Source organism: Ovis canadensis, chromosome X (genome assembly GCF_042477335.2).
Source record: "Ovis canadensis isolate MfBH-ARS-UI-01 breed Bighorn chromosome X, ARS-UI_OviCan_v2, whole genome shotgun sequence".
NCBI classification, from domain to species: domain Eukaryota; kingdom Metazoa; phylum Chordata; class Mammalia; order Artiodactyla; family Bovidae; genus Ovis; species Ovis canadensis.
In genome coordinates, this window is record NC_091727.1 from 119,817,334 (window position 1) to 119,831,174 (window position 13,841).

General features: G+C 41.0%; 1 pseudogene; it reads left to right on the forward strand.

The window, feature by feature from the left end:
* Positions 1-631: 631 nt before the first annotated feature.
* On the forward strand, positions 632-7,074 carry LOC138930845 (putative RNA-binding protein 15B; annotated as a pseudogene).
* Positions 7,075-13,841: the final 6,767 nt, after the last annotated feature.

Consider the following 13,841-nt stretch of genomic DNA (forward strand, 5'->3'; position numbering starts at 1 on the left):
CTCCTTTGTCCATGATATTCTCCAGGCAAGAATACTGGAGTGGGAAGGGAGATAGGAGGGAGGTTCTAAAGGGAGGGGATATACGTATACCTATGGCTGATTCACATTGAGGTGTGACAGAAAACAACAAAATTCTGTAAAACAATTATCCTTCAAAAAAAGAAATAACAATACTGGAGTGGATTGCCATTCCCTTCTCCAGGGGATCTTCTAGACCCAGGGATCAAACTCCAGTCTCCTGCATTGCAGGCAGACTCTTTACCTTCTGAGCCACCCAGGAAGCCCTGAACCAGCCAAAGTCTTACCATATTTTGCCTGGGAGGCAAAACTCACTGGCATAGAGTTTTCACAGATGTAATAGAGTAGTGCCATGTTAAAATAAATTTTAAAAAAGGCAACACTTTCATGCTCATATAAGTGATCTGGTTCCATGCTTGGCCCCTTTTTGACATGATTTGAGTGTTACAAGCAGAAGGGCCCCTAATAAGTAATTATGATTAGTGGGTAGGTAAGGGCATGGGCCAATAGTCTTACCTTAAGTGACAAAAGGGTTAATGTATACTCAACCTTGACCAAGTATTCATAGCCTTGAAACTCAGTTCTAATTATTCTCAAGTGATTCTGAAGGTTCATGACACACAGTCATTTGTCAGTGTTCTGGGGCGTGAAATTGGGCCATGTCCTCTCTGTAGCTGGTTATGTGGAGGTGAGTTACTTAGCTAGTAAGTGAAACTATCTGACTGGCCACCACAGACTTCATTTTCTTTTTCTTTAAGTGCCTGCTTTTTAACATAGCTTTGTTCTCTATTGGAAATGGATGACATAGCAACGTTTAGGAATAGGGTGGGACTAAGTAACTTTCTTGTATGAAGACTGTACAGAGAATGCCAATTTCCAAGTAATGGTGCTGAAAGTGAAATGATCTAAGAGCACAGTGACTTAATAATATTGGTAGAATTTAAGAGCTTTATGAATTATTTTAGACTGTATTTATAAGACTGTTAAAGACCCAAAGGGTTCCCTTAAAATTTTCAGTCATACTTCACTACATTTTATGGGGACATTATATGCTAGAGTGGTATTCATGGATTTGAAAATCTGCAAAGATCTTAAGAAATAACTCTCAAGAATTCCAAGGAGCTCCTAAAATTTAGAGGTCTCGGATGTGTCTTTTCCTCTCTAGACCCCAAATCAAATCATGATCAGCTGAATGAATGCTTGTCTCCTTAATGCCATTGTTGGGGGAGGAGAGATTTCACTGCTTTCCCCTCTTAGATCTTTTGGCTGGCAATTAAAATGACATGAGGGAGACTAATAGGAGAAAATCAAATTTATTACATGTGAACAGGGAATTCACATAAGTATGAAGAATTTCAAAGACATCAAGACAAGGTGACATATACTTATTCTGGATTAAGGAGGAGGAGGTAGGGGTCTGAGGCATCAAGGAGAAGTAAGGTAATGCACAAGAAGATAAAGAGTTAACGTTTGGGAAACAAATACTTCTTTGGCGTTCCAAATGCAATGGCACACAGAAACAACTGATCAAATGGGCTTTGCCAAGTTCCTCTCTTTCTACCATACTTACTATTTCACTATAATTATCTATGGTCATAACTTCTTCCTGGAACAGGCCCTCTAAAATTCTTTTAGGCAGTTGGGGGAAGCTCAAAGGCTTTTCTTTAGTCTTTTGGGGCTTGGTTGTTTGTTTTCAGCTCAAAATAATCTTCATACCAGAGTGGCACATCTTGGGGCAAGCCTGCCCTTGGCCCTAACACCACCACGAAAGCAAGTCTATTCCCTATTTGATATTCAGATTATGTGACTCCCCTATTCTCAAGCCTGTAGTGTAATCAACTCTATAGCAAGTCAACTTGGAGGCTATGCACTCAAAGTCTCCACTCCATGATTTCCTATTCCTTATTTTCTGCACATTCTCATTTGGTTCTTCACTGTGATTTCCATTTCCTAAACCGAGGTTCTTTTCCGCTACCTTCACATGGTTCATTGGACCAGGAGAGGCCAAAAGAGCCCTCTTTAATTCATCTCTGCCATACCATATTGCCTTACACAATACTAAAGGCTCACTACTATGAAAACGCCATCTAGTATAAACAAAAAGAGCATAGCTTGTAGAGTCAGACAGACCTAGGTTTCAATCCATTTCTGCTATTTAGCATGTGTGTGAGACCAAGCAATTACTTCATTTGCTTCCACAATCCTCACAACATTGTAAGAATTATGAGGATTATCTGATCCATGACCCCCAACATACATTTTTGTCACCTCAACTGGCTTAGCTTTTCAATTTCCCCGCTATTCTTATTTCAGCCAATGGCATCCAATATCTCATTTCAGTATCCTATCACAAAATCTGATCAAGTCTACCACCTATTATTTCTTATATATACTTCCATCTCTCCATCCACACTATCACTATTCTTCCTTTATATTTTGCCTAGACCACTACATGTGTTTCATAAGTGATCTTGTTTCTTTCATCCTCCATTTCCCCCTTCTCACAGCTTCCAAGGTGACCTTTTTTTTTTTTTTTTTTTGGCTGCACCATGCAGCATGTGGGATCTTAGTTCCCCAACCAGGGATCAAACCCACGTCCCCTGCAGTGGAAGCACGGAGTCCTAACTACTAGACTGCCAGGGAAGTCCCATACAATTAACCTTTATATATATGTGTGTGTGTGTGTGTGTGTGTGTGTGTGTGTGTGTGTGTGTGTGTGTATAATATTTATTTAATTTGGTTGTGCTGGTCTTAGTTGTGGCACATGGGCAGGATCTTTCTTCTTCCTTCCCACATGTGGGATCTTTGAGCTTCCCAGATGGCATAGTGGTAAAAAATCTGCCTGCCAATGCAGGACAGGCAAGAGACGTGGATTTGATCACTAAGTTGGGAAGATCCTGGGGATGGTGGTGTAGTGGGGGAGGGAGGGCAGGAGGAAATGGCCACCTGTGGCATGTGGGATTACTTTCCCTAATCAGAGACTGAACCCAGGCCCCTACATTGCAAACTCAGAGTCTTGACCACTGGGCTACCAGGGAAGTTTCACACTTTATTTAGGTCACAATCCTCTGAAGGGCTTGTTAAGACACAGATAGCTGGACTTTATCCCCAAATTTTCTCATTAGGTAGGTCTAAGATGGGACATCATTATTTGCATATCTATAAGTTCTCAGATGATGCTGCTGGTTTAGGGACCACTACAATAGCATTCTTTCTTGTTTCAGAGCCCCTCAGTTCAGTTCAGTCGCTCAGTCGTGTCCGACTCTTTGCGACCCCATGAATCGCAGCACGCCAGGCCTCCCTGTCCATTACCAACTCCCGGAGTTCACTCAGATTCATGTCTATCGAGTCAGTGATGCCATCCAGCCATCTCATCCTCTGTCGTCCCCTTCTCCTCCTGCTCCCAATCCCTCCCAGCATCAAAGTCTTTTCCAATGAGTCAACTCTTCGCATGAGGTGGCCAAAGTACTGGAGCTTCAGCTTTAGCATCATTCCTTCCAAAGAAATCCCCGGGCTGATCTCCTTGCAGTCCAAGGGACTCTCAAGAGTCTTCTCCAACACCATAGTTCAAAAGCATCAGAGCCCCTAGACACATAGAAACCTTTACCTGGGTCATACATCAAGTGTAAACTTTAAACAACCCTTATGAAAGGCTTCCCTTGAGCTTCCAGACTAAACAGTCTTGAGATATTTTTCATAGCATGCACAATATTTGTGATTAGTTATTTGTGTAATTATTTTTTTTTTACTTAAAGAAACATACATCAAACTGTCTCATGAAGGCAAGGACCCTGTCTTCAAGTCTTTAGAGCTTGGCACACTGATTGGCTCATAACATGCACTCAACAAATTTTGTTGAATAAGATTTTAATAAACAATTGTATTCTATATTTTAAAACTGTTAAAGTTCGTTCACTGACACTGTTTCCCATCACAAATTTTCAACATTCTTTCCTTCTGAGACTAACACAACTTGCTCATAGTTTTTCCATTCACTAACTTTTGCCCCTACCTGTACTCTAAACAAATACAGGGCTTTCAATTCAAATTATATATTGAATTCACCTGAAGAGTTTTCCAAGGTACAAGGTCCCACCTCTGGCCAACTGAACCAGAATTTCTACACTTAAAAAATAGAATTTCCAAATATTTTTTTAAAAAAATTCCACAGGCAATTTTGATGCACAATAAGAGTTGATGAGCACTTCATGACTGGGTCTATCACTAGAGGTAAAACTACTTGTGTATACACTGATGGTTATGCAACAATATAAGACATGTGGTTGGCAATCATCTTATACACTGTGGAAAAGACATTTCTTTCGCTGCTTTCAGTATATTTTAAGTTCCTAGATCACTACAGTTCAGTTGTTCAGTCGGGTCAACTTTGCGACCCCTTGGACTACAGCATGCCAGGCCGCCTTGTCCATCACCAACTCCTGGAGTTTACTCAAACTCATGTCAATTGAGTCAGTAATACCATCCAACCATCTCATACTCTGACATCCCCTTCTCCTCCCACCTTCAATCTTTCCCCACTACATCAGGGTCTTTTCCAATGAGTCAGTTCTTTGCATCAGGTAGCCAAAGTATTGGGAGCTTCAGCTTCAGCATCAGTCTTTCCAATGAGTATTCAGGACTGATTTCCTTTAGGATGGACTGGTTGGATCTCCTTCCAGTCCAAGGGACTCTCAAGAGTCTTCTCCAACACCACAGTTCAAAAGCATCATTTCTTCGGCACTCAGCTTTCTTTATAGTCCAACTCTCACATCCGTACATGACTACTGCAAACACCAAAGCCTTGACTAGATGGACCTTTGTTGGCAAAGTAATGTCTCTGCTTTTTAATATGCTGTCTAGGTTGGTTGTAGCTTTTCTTCCAATGAACAAGCCTCTATTAATTTCATGGCAGCAGCCACCATCTGCAGTGATTTTGGAGCCCCCCAAAATAAAGTCTGTCACTGTTTCCCCATCTATTTGCCATGACGTGATGGGACCAGATGCCATGATCTTAAGTTTTCTGAATGTTGAGTTTTAAGCCAACTTTTTCACTCTCCTCTTTCACTTTCATCAAGAGGCTCTTTAGTAGTTCTTTGCTTTCTGCTATAAGGGTGGTGTCATCTGCATATCTGAGCTTCTTGATCTTTCTCCCAGCTATCTTGATTCCAGCTTGTGCTTCATCCAGCCCAGGATTTCTCATGATGTACTCTGCATATAAGTTAAATAAGCAGGGTGACAATATACAGCCTTGATGTACTCCTTTTCCTATTTGGAAACAGTCTGTTGTTCCATGTCCAATTCTAACTGTTGCTTCCTGACTTGCATACCGATTTATAAAAAGGCTGGTCAGGTGGTCCAGTATTCCCATCTCTAAGAATTTTCCACAGTTTGTTGTGTTCCACACAGTCAAAGGCTTTGGCATAGTCAATAAAGCAGAAGTAGATGTTTTTCTGGAACTCTCTTGCTTTTTCCAGCAGTTGTTTGCAATTTGATCTCTGGTTTCTCTGCCTTTTCTAAATCCATCTTGAAAATCTGAAGTTCACGAATCATGTACTGTTGAAGCCTGGCTTGGAGAATTTTGAGCATTACTTTACTAGCGTGTGTAGGTAAGTGAGTAAGTGTTAGTCACTCAGTAGTTCCCCAATCTTTGCGACCCCATGGACTGCAGCTCACCAGGTTCCTCTGTCCATGAGATTTTCCAGGCAAAGATACTGGAGTGGGCTGCCATTTCCCTCTCCAGGGGATCTTCCTAACCCAGGGATTGAACCTGGGCCTCCTGCACTGCAGGCAGATTCTTTAATGACTGAGCTACAAGGGAAGGCTGCTAGCGTGTGAGATGAGTGCAATTGTGTGATACTTTGCCCATTCTTTGGCATTGCCTTTCTTTGGGACTGGAATGAAAACTGACCTATCCCACCTCCCTATGCCCTGTGAGCTACTCCAAGACAGGGGTATACCTGGCACTGGAACCTGGATACCAACTTGCAGGTGCAGGACCGGACCAAGAGGACCTTTTTGGAAGGGGACTGGGCCAGCCCCAGTAAACGCTCTGACTGCCCAGTCTCTAGGGCTGTAGCTGCTCAATGCGCAGCTGGAGTGGTAAGTGCTGGGGAGGAGATGGGGTACAGGAGATTTGTCCTGCCCAAGGCCTCGGAGGACAGGTGGAAGTGCCGGAGCCTCTCTGGTGATCACAGAAGGACAACCCACTCCTTTTAGGAGGAACGGAGCAGGACCAAGGTTGGTGGGCACCCTGCGGACCGAGGCTCCGACCGCAACCCCCAAGCACAGCCACAAGGAAGATCATTCCAGTGAAGGGGCAAAGGAGTCCGGCAGCAACTCCTTCAGCAACAGCAGACATGGGACAGAAGAGCAGAGCCACCACACCTACCACGAGGTTCCCAACTCTTCCCACAGGAAAGAAGATCCGAGAGAGTAAGCATAGTCTTCAGACCACTGAGTCTGAGCCCAAGCCTCTGGAAGAGCCAAAACATGAGACCAAAAAGCTCAAGAATCTTTCAGAGGATGCCCAGTCGCTACAGCTGGGTTGGAATGGGCTTCTGCTGTTGAAAAACAGCTGCTTCCCGACATCTATGCACATCCTAGATGGGGATCAGGGGTGATCAGCAGTCCTCAAAAGATCACACTTCCAGGAGTAAGCTGATCCAGTTGAAGATTGCCCAGCGCCTTCTCCTGGACCAGCTCAAGCTTGAAGAAGTCACACGATGCATCACGCAGGGGGAGCACCAATGGCTACTCAGTGCTCCTGGCCATGCAGGTGAACCCCAGTGGGCCTGGCACTGAGCGGATGCCCACGATGGATCCCAGCCTACAGAGGCGGCTTCTCAGGAACCTGGTCTCCTACTTGAAACAGAAGCAGGCTGCAGGGGTGATCAACCTGCTAGTGGGTGGGTCCAAGGGCAGAGACAGCATGGGCATGCTCTACTACACCTTCCCAACTGTGACTTTTCACAGCAGTACCTCCCATTAGCGCTGAGGACACTGGGCGACCTAGAGGAAGAACACATAGTGAGTGGTATAGTAAGAGAGGCAGCCTAGCCCAAACCTGTCCTTTCCAGCCCATTTGTCACTAAAGCAGTTATTTTAAAATCTGACCACTGCTGCCCTGCACCCCCAGCCCCACCCCATCTTACACCCGAGATTTGTATTCTCCGCTGGGTTATACTGGTTCATCTGGTAGGGGACCAAAGTCATGTTCCCCCACCAAAACTAAGTTCTTCAGTTCAGTTCAGTTGCTCAGTCGTGTCTGACTCTTTGCAATCCCATGGACTGCATCACGCCAGGCCTCCCTGTCCATCACCAACTCCCATAGCTTACTCAAACTCATGTCCAAGGAGTCAGTGATGCCATCCAACCATCTCATAAACTGTCATCTCCTTCTCTTCCCACCTTCAATCTTTCCCCACATCAGGGTCTTTTACAATGAGTCACTTCACATCAGGTAGCCAAAGTATTGGGAGTTTCCAGCTTCAGCATCAGTCCTTCCAATGAGTATTCAGGACTGATTTCCTTTAGGATGGACTGGTTGGATCTCCTTGCAGTCCAAGGGACTCTCGAGAGTCTTCTCCAACACCACAGTTCAAAAGTATCAGTTCTTCGGCACTCAGCTTTCTTTATAGTCCAACTTTCACATCCATACATGGCTACTGGAAAAACAATACCCTTGACTAGATGGACCTTTACTGGCAAAGTAATGTCTCTGCTTTTTAATATGCTGTCTAGGTTGGTCATAACTTTTGTTCCAAAGAGTGCCTTTTAATTTCATGGCTGCAGTTATAATCTGCACTGATTTTTAGCCCCCCAAAATAAAGTCAGTCATTATTTTCACTGTTTCCCCATCTGTTTGCCATGAAGTGATGGGACCAGATACCATGATCTTAGTTTTCTGAATGTTGAGCTTTAAGCCAACTTTTTCACTCTTCTCTTTCACTTTCATCAAGACGCTCTTTAGTAGTGCTTCATTTCTGCCATAAGGGTGGTGTGATCTGCAAATCTGAGCTTCTTGATCTTTCTCCCAACTATCTTGATTCCAGCTTGTGCTTCATCCAGTGCAGCATTTCTCATGATGTACTCTGCATATACGTTAAATAAGCAGGGTGACAATATACAGCCTTGACGTACTCCTTTCCCAATTTCGAACCAGTGCATTGTTCCATGTCCGGTTCTAACTATCGCTTCTTGGCCTGCATACAGATTTCACAGGAGACAGGTAAAGTGGTCTGGAATTCCCACCTGTTTTAGAATTATCTAGTTTATTGTGATTCCCACAGTCAAAGGCTTTTCCATAATCAACAAAGTGGAAACATGTTTTTTCTGGAACTCTCTTGCAGTTTTGATGATCCAGCAGTTGTTCACAATTTTATCTCTGGTTCCTCTGCCTTTTCTAAAACCAGCTTGAACATCTGGAAGTTCGTCGTTCATGTACTGTTGAAGCCTGACTTGGAGAATATTGAGCATTACTTTACTAGCCTGTGAGATGAGTGAACTGTGCGATAGTTTGAGCATTCTTTGGCATTGCCTTTCTTTGGAATTGGAGTGAAAGCTGACCTTTTCCAGTCCTGTGGCCACTGCTGAGTTGTCAAAATTTGCTGTCATATTGAGTGCAGCACTTTAACAACATCATCTTTTAGGACTTCACATATCTCAGCTGGAATTCCATCACCTCCACTAGCTTTGTTCATAGTGATTGTTCCTAAGGCCCTCTTGACTTCACATTCCAGGATATCTGGCTTAGGTGAGTGATCACACCATCGTCACTCTCTGGGAAGTGACCATTATTTTGTACTGTTCTCCTGTATATTCTTGCCACCTCCTCTTAATATCTTCTGCTTCTGTTAGGTTCATACCATTTCTGTCCTTTATCGAGCCCAGCTTTGCATGAGATATTCCCCTGGTATCTCTAATTTTCTTGAAGAGATCTCTAGTCTTTCCCATTCTATTGTTTCCTTCTATTTCTTTGTATTGATCACTGAGGAAGGCTTTCTTATCTCTTCTTGTTTTTCTTTGGAATTCTTCATTCAAATAGGCATATCTTTCCTTTTCTCCTTCGCTTCTTTTCTTTTCACAGCTATTTGTAAGGCCTCTTCAGACAGCCATTCTGTTTTTTTGCATTTCTTTTTCTTGGGGATGGTCTTGATCCCTGTCTCCTGGCAATGTCATGAACCTCTGTCCATAGTACATCAGGCACTCATATCTATCAGATATAGTCCCTTAAATCTATTCCTCACTTCCACTGTATAATCAATCATAAAGGATTTGATTTAGGTTATACATGAATGGTCTAGTGGTTTTCCCTACTTTCTACAATTAAAGTCTGAATGTGGCAATAAGGAGTTCATGTTTTGAGCCACAGTCAGCTCCTGGTCTTGTTTTTGCTGACTCTATAGAGCTTCTCCATCTTTGGCTACAAAGAATATAACCAATCTGATTTCAGTGTTGACCATCTCGTGATGTCCATGTTAGAGTCTTTTCTTGTGTTGTTGCTAGTGGGTGTTTGCTATGACCAGTGCATTCTCTTGGCAGAAATCTATTAACCTTTGTCCTACTTCATTCTGTACTCCAAGGCCAAATTTGCTGGTTACTCCAGGTGTTTCTTGACTTCTATTTTTGTATTTCAGTCCCCTATAATGAAAAGGACATTTTTTGGGGGTGCTAATTCTAGAAGGTCTTGTAGGTTTTCATAGAACTCTTCAACTTCAGCTTCTTCAGCATTACTTGTCAGGGCATTACTGTGATATTGAATGGTTTGCCTTTGGAAACAAACAGACTTCATTCTGTCGTTTTTGAGATTGCATCCAAGTACTACATTTTGGACTCTTGTTGACTATGATGGCTAAGCCATTTCTTCTAAGGGATTCTTGCCCACAGTAGTAGATATAATGTTCATCTGAGTTAAATTCTGTACCAATGACTATATAACAACAATGTATCCTGGTTGAGAACATGTTTCTCCTTCTTGAGAACCTTCTGACTAATCCTGTCATCTTCTTAAAATTTTTTATTATTATTTTATTTTTAATATAAGTTTATTTATTTTAATTGGAGGCTAATTACAATATTGTACTGGTTTTGCCATGCATTGACATGAATCTGCCACAGGTGTATATGTGTTCCCCATCCTGAACCCCCCTCGCACTTCCCTCCACATCCCATCCCACTGGATCATCACAGTGCACCAGCCCCAAGCATCCAGTATCATGCATTGAACCTGGACTGGTGATTCGTTTCACATATTATAATATACACGTTTCAATGCCATTCTCCCAAATCATCACACCCTCGCCCTCTCCCACAGAGTCCAAAAGACTGTTCTATACATATGTGTCACTTTTGCTGTCTGGCATACAGGGTTATCATTACCATTTTTCTAAATTCCATATATATGCAGTAGTATACTGTATTGGTATTTTTCTTTCTGGCTTACTTCATTCTGTATAATAGGCTCCAGTTTCATTCACCTCAGAAGAACTGATTCAAATGCATTATTTTTAATGGCTGAGTAATACTCCATTGTGTATATGTACCACAGCTTTCTTATTCATTGTCTGCTGGTGGACATCTAGGTTGCTTCCATGTCCTGGCTATTAGAAACAGTGCTGCGATGAACACTGGGGTACACGTGTCTCTTTCAGTTCTGGTTTCCTCAGTGTGTATGCCAAGCAGTGGGATTGTTGGGTCATAAGGCAGTTCTATTTCCAGTTTCTTAAGGAATCTCTGCAGTATTCTCCATAGTGGCTGTACTAGTTTGCATTCCCACCAACAGTGTAAGAGGGTTCCCTTTTCTCCACACCCTCTCCAGCAATTATTGCTTGTAGACTTTTGGATCACACCCATTCTGACTGGTGTGAAATGGTACCACATTGTGGTTTTAATTTGCATTTCTCTGGTAATGAATGATGCTGAGCATCTATTCATGTGTTTGTTAGCCATCTGTATGTCTTTTTGGAGAAATGTCTGTTTATTTTGGCCCATTTTTAGATTGGGTTGTTTATTTTATTGGAATTGAGCTGCAGGAGTTGCTTATATATTTTTGAGATTAATTCTTTGTCCATTGTTTCATTTGCTATTATTTCCTCCCATTCTGAAGGCTGTCTTTTCACCTTGCTTATAGTTTCCTTTGTTGTGCAAAAGATTTTAATTTTAATTAGATCCCATTTGTTTATTTTTGCTTTTATTTCCAATATTCTGGCACATTGGTCATAGAGGATCCTGCTGTGATCAATGTTGGAGAGGTTTTCCCTATGTTTTCGTCTAGGAGTTTTATAGTTTTTGGTCTTATGTTTAGATCTTTAATCCATTTTGACTTTATTTTTGTGTATGGTGTTAGAAAGTGATCTAGTTTCATTCTTTTACAAGTGGTTGACCAGTTTTCCCAGCACCACTTGTTAAAGAGATTGTCTTTTCTCCATTGTATATTCTTGCCTCCTTTGTCAAAGATAAGGTGTCCATAGGTGTGTGGATTTATCTCTGGGCTTTCTAATTTGTTCCATTGATCTAAATTTCTGTCTTTGTGCCAGTACCATACTGTCTTGATGACTGTGGCTTTGTAGTAGAGCCTGAAGTCAGGCAGGTTGATTCCTCCAGTTCCATTCTTCTTTCTCAAGATTGCTTTGGCTATTCGAGGTTTTTTGTATTTCCAAACAAATTGTGAAATTATTCTAGTTCTCTGAAAAATATCGTTTGTAGCTTGATAGGGATTGCTTTGAATCTATAGATTGCTTTGGGTAGTATACTCATTTTCACTATTCTGATTTTTCTGACCCATGAACACGGTATATTTCTCTATCTATTTGTGTCCTCTTTGATTACTTTCACCAGTGTTTTATAATTTTCTATTTATAGGTCTTTAGTTTCTTTAGGTAGATATATTCCTAAGTATTTTATTTTTTTCATTGCAATGGTAAATGGAATTGTTTCCTTAATTTCTCTTTCTGTTTTCTCATTGTTAGTGTATAGGAATGCAAGGGATTTCTGTGTGTTGATTTTATATCCTGCCACTTTACTATATTCATTGATTAGCTCTAGTAATTTTCTGGAGTCCTTAGGGTTTTCTATGTAGAGGATAATGTCATTGGCAAACAGTGAGAGTTTACTTCTTTTCCAACTTGGATTCCTTTTATTTCTTTTTCTGCTCTGATTGCTGTGGCCAAAACTTCCAAAACTATGTTGAATAGTAGTGGTGAAAGTGGGCACCTTTGTCTTGTTCCCGTCTTTAGGGGAAATGCTTTTAATTTTTCACCATTGAGGATAATGTTTGCTGTGGGTTTACCATATATAGCTTTTATTATGTTGAGGTGTGTTCCTTCTATGCCTGCTTTCTGGAGGGTTTTTTTTTTTTATCATCAATGGATGTTGAATTTTGTCAAAGGCTTTCTCTGCATCTATTGAGATAATCATATGGTTTTTATTTTTCAATTTGTTAATGTGGTATATTACACTGATTGATTTGAGGGTATTGAAGAATCCTTGCATCCCTGGGATAAAGCCCCCTTGGTCATGATGTATGATCTTTTTAATATGTTGTTGGATTCTGTTTGCTAGAAATTTGTTAAGGATTTTTGCATCTATGTTCATCAGTGATATAGGCCTATAGTTTTCATTTTTTGTGGCATCTTTGTCAGGTTTTGGTATTAGGGTGATGGTGGCTTCATAGAATGAGTTTGGAAGTTTACCTTCCTCTGCAATTTTCTGGAAGAGTTTGAGTAGGATAGGTGTTAGCTCTTCTCTAAATTTTTCATAGAATTCAGCTGTGAAGCCGTCTGGTCTTGGGCTTTTGTTTGCTGGAAGATTTCTGATTACAGTTTCGATTTCCATGCTTGTGATGGGTCTGTTAAGATTTTCGATTTCTTCCTGGTTCAGTTTTGGAAAATTGTACTTTTCTAAGAATTTGTCCATTTCTTCCACGTTGTCCATTTTATTGGCATACAACTGCTGATAGTAGTCTCTTATGATCCTTTGTATTTCTGTGTTGTCTGTTGTGATCTTTCTAGTTTCATTACTAATTTTGTTGATTTGATTTTTCTCCCTTTGTTTCTTGATGAGTCTGGCTAATGGTTTGTCAATTTTATTTATCTTCTCAAAGAACCAGCTTTTGGCTTTGTTGATTTTTGCTATCGTCTCTTTTGTTTCTTTTGCATTATTTTTTCTGCCCTAATTTTTAAGATTGCTTTCTTTCTACTAACCCTGGGGTTCATCATTTCTTCCTTTTCTCATTGCTTTAGGTGTAGAGTTAGGCTCTTTGTTTGTCTTTTTTCTTGTTTCCTTGAGGTAAGCCTGTATTGCTATGAACCTTCCCCTTAGTACTGTTTTTACAGTGTCCCATAGGTTTTGGGTTGTTATGTTTGCATTTTCATTCGTTTCTATGCATATTTTGATTTCTTTTGTGATTTGTTGCTTATTCAGCAGCGTGTTGTTCAGCCTCCATATGATGGAATTTTTAACTGTTTTTCTCCAGTAATTGACATCTAATCTTACCGCATTGTGGTCAGAAAAGATGTTTGGAATGATTTCAATTCTTTTGAATTTACCAAGGCTACATTTATGGCCCAGGATGTGATCTATCCTGGAGAAGGTTCCATGTGTGCTTGAGAAAAAGGTGAAATTCATTGTTCTAGGGTGAAATGTCTTCTAGATATCAATTAGGTCTAACTGGTCTATTGTATCATTTAAAGTTGTGTTTCCTTGTTAATTTTCTGTTTAGTTGATCTATCCATAGGTGCGAGTGGGGTATTAAAGTCTCCCACTATATTGTGTTATTGTTAATTCCCCTTTCATACTTGTTAGTATTTTTCTTACATACTGTGGTG